General features: G+C 34.6%; 1 pseudogene; it reads right to left on the reverse strand.

Annotated features, from left to right (window-relative positions):
- Positions 1 to 1,676: 1,676 nt before the first annotated feature.
- LOC114025622 lies at positions 1,677 to 2,051 on the reverse strand (annotated as a pseudogene).
- Positions 2,052 to 2,947: the final 896 nt, after the last annotated feature.

Genomic DNA, 2,947 nt, shown 5'->3' on the forward strand with positions numbered 1-2,947 from the left:
CTACAGTAAATTTAAATGGAATTTCTCTTTCTATCTCTTGCTTTTGGGTTTTGTTGGTGAGATATATATATATATATATATATATCAATGATTTATGTGGGTTTATTTCACATACTGCAATTTTGCTAAAGTTGTTTATTATTTCAAATAATTTTTACTTGATTCTCTAAGATTCTCTAAGTATATCATCATATCATCTGCAAAGAGTGATAACTTTGTTTCTTCTTTGCCTATTTTAATACCTTCAATTTCTTTTTCTTCTCATTGCTAAAGTTAACATTTCTAGTACCATATTGAACAACAGTGGTGATAATGGACATCCTTGTTTCATCCCTGGTCTTATTGGAAATGCTTCTAGCTTATCCCCATTACATATGATGCTTGCTGAAGGTTTTAGGTAGATGCTACTTATCATTTTAAGGAAGACTCCATTTATTCCTATGTTCTGTAATGTTTTTAATAAGAATGAGTATTGTATTTTGTCAAAAGCTTTTTCTACATCTATTGAGATAATCATGTTGTTTCTGTTAGTTTTGTTGTTGATATGATCAATTAGGCTGATAATTTTTCTAATATTGAATCAACCTTGCATTCCTGGTATAAATTCTAGCTGGTCATAGTGTATTATCCTTGAGATAAGTTGCTGTATTTTTTTTGCTAATATTTTATTTAAAATTTTTGCATCTATATTCATCAGGAAAGTTGGTTTATAATTTTTTCTCTGTTTTGTTTCGACTCTTCCCTGTTAGTATTAGCATCATATTTGTATTATAAAAAGAATTTGGTAAAACTCCTTCTTTGCCTATTTTCCCAAATAGTCTATATAGTATTGGAATTAATTTATCTTTAAATGTTTGACAAAATTCATTTGTAAATCTATCTGGCCCTGGAGATTTTTTCCTAGGGAGTTCATCAATGGCTTGTTCAATTTCTTTTTCTGAGATGGAGTTATTTAAGTTTTTTTTATTTCTTCTTCTGTTAATCTGGGCAATTTATATTTTTGTAAATATTTATCCATTTCATTAAGATTGTCAAATTTATTGGCATACAATTGCGCAAACAAAACCAATATAACCAAGGTAAGAAGGAAAGTAGAATGCTAGGAGACCATCTTTACAGCAAGTGTCTCTCATAAATTCTCAAAAGATATGACCAGGAAGTTTTTAGATGAAATCAAAGAATATAAGCCATTTCCAAATCAATAAATGCTCAAAAGATATGAACATGAAGTTTTTGGATGAAATTAAATCTATCTATAGGCATATGAAGAAGTGCTCTAGGGGCAGCTCAAATCTGGCCTCAGACCAAACACTTGACACTTACTAGCTGTGTGACCCTGGGGAAGTCACTTAACCCCAATTGCCTAAAAATTAAAAAAAATAAAATAAAAAAAGAAGTGCTCTAAATTACTTTTTTTTTGAAGAGTAAACTTCATTAAGTTATTTTTTTATAGGTAATTGGGGTCAAGTGACTTGCCCAGGGTCACACAGCTGGTAAGTGTCAAGTGTTTAGTCTGAGTCCGGATTTGAACTCAGGTCCTCCTCACTTCAGGGCCGGTGCTCTATCCACTGCACCACCTAGCTGACCCTATTAAGTTATTTCTACAGAAAATGTTTTCTACTACAGAAATAAAAGTTGGATTTACAAGCTTTTGGAATTTTAAGAGTGCTTTTTTTTTAATGATAATCATGTATATCACAAACTTTCATTGGTGGAATCACTTCTCCAGTCTCCAGAATTTTATCACCTGGAAATATTTTGGGTTTCTTTTCAATGATGCCATATGGCCTTGTTTGCACGTGGTATTTGACATAATAGTGAACAATCCAGGCTGGAATAAGGAAATTGGCAAAAACAAACATTTCATTTCACTATGCCTTAAAAGCAAATCTCCTCCAGATGGAGTCAGTCTGCAGGAAGTTATCCCAGAAGCCCGATCAAGTCTTCTGCCAGGGCTCCCAGGGGCTCAGCTCCTGGTCCTTCAGTCACTGTTTCCTCAGGGCATGCAGCTGCTCCATCTGCAGCTTCTTGTCTGTCATGAACTCCGACATTTCCTCCATCTCATCTGGTCACCTAGAACAAACAAACTGGATCGAGCAGCAGAGACACCTGCTCAGCCACCAAGCGACCTTGCCTGGACAGTACCAAGAGGTGCTGGTGCCCAGTGATGATGTAGCACATTCTCTAAATCACTTCTGATTAGAGAAATGAACATTAAAACAACTCTGAGGTACCACTTTACATCTATCAGATTGGCAAATATGACAAAAAAAAAGAAGGGAAATGATAACTATGGGCTAGGATGTAGGAAAATTAGGATGCTAATGCATTGTTGGTGGAGTTGTGACCTGATCCAACCATTCTGGAGAGCAATTTGGAATTATGCCCAAAGGGCAACCAAACTGTGCATATGCCCTATGATCTCACAATACCACTGCTAGGTCTATATCCCAAAGAGATCATAAAAAAGAGCAAAGGACCTACATATGGAATATTAGCTCTTTTTGTGGTGGCAAAATATTGGAAATTGAGGGGATGCCCATCAGTTAGGGAATGGCTGAACAAGCTGAGGCAAATGAATGTAATGGAATACTATTGTGCAATAAGAAATGATGAACAGGCACATTTCAGAAAAAGCCTAGAAAGACTTGTATGAACTGATGCACAATGAAATTAGCAGAACCAGAAAAACATTGTACACAGTATCAGAAATATTGTGCGATAATCAACTACGAATGACTCAGCTCTTCTCAACAATACAACGATCTAAAACAAGTACAAAAGTTTCATGAAGCAAAATGCTATCTACATCGAGATAAAGAACTGAAGGACTCTGAATGCAAATTGAAGAACAGTTTTTTCACTTTATTCTTTTTCATGTTTTTTTTTCTTTTGATCTGTTTTTTCTTTCACAACTGTGATTAATATGGAAATATGTTTTACATGA

The sequence above is a fragment of the Vombatus ursinus genome, unplaced genomic scaffold (assembly GCF_900497805.2).
Source record: "Vombatus ursinus unplaced genomic scaffold, bare-nosed wombat genome assembly UNPS02014832.1, whole genome shotgun sequence".
Lineage (NCBI taxonomy): Eukaryota > Metazoa > Chordata > Mammalia > Diprotodontia > Vombatidae > Vombatus > Vombatus ursinus.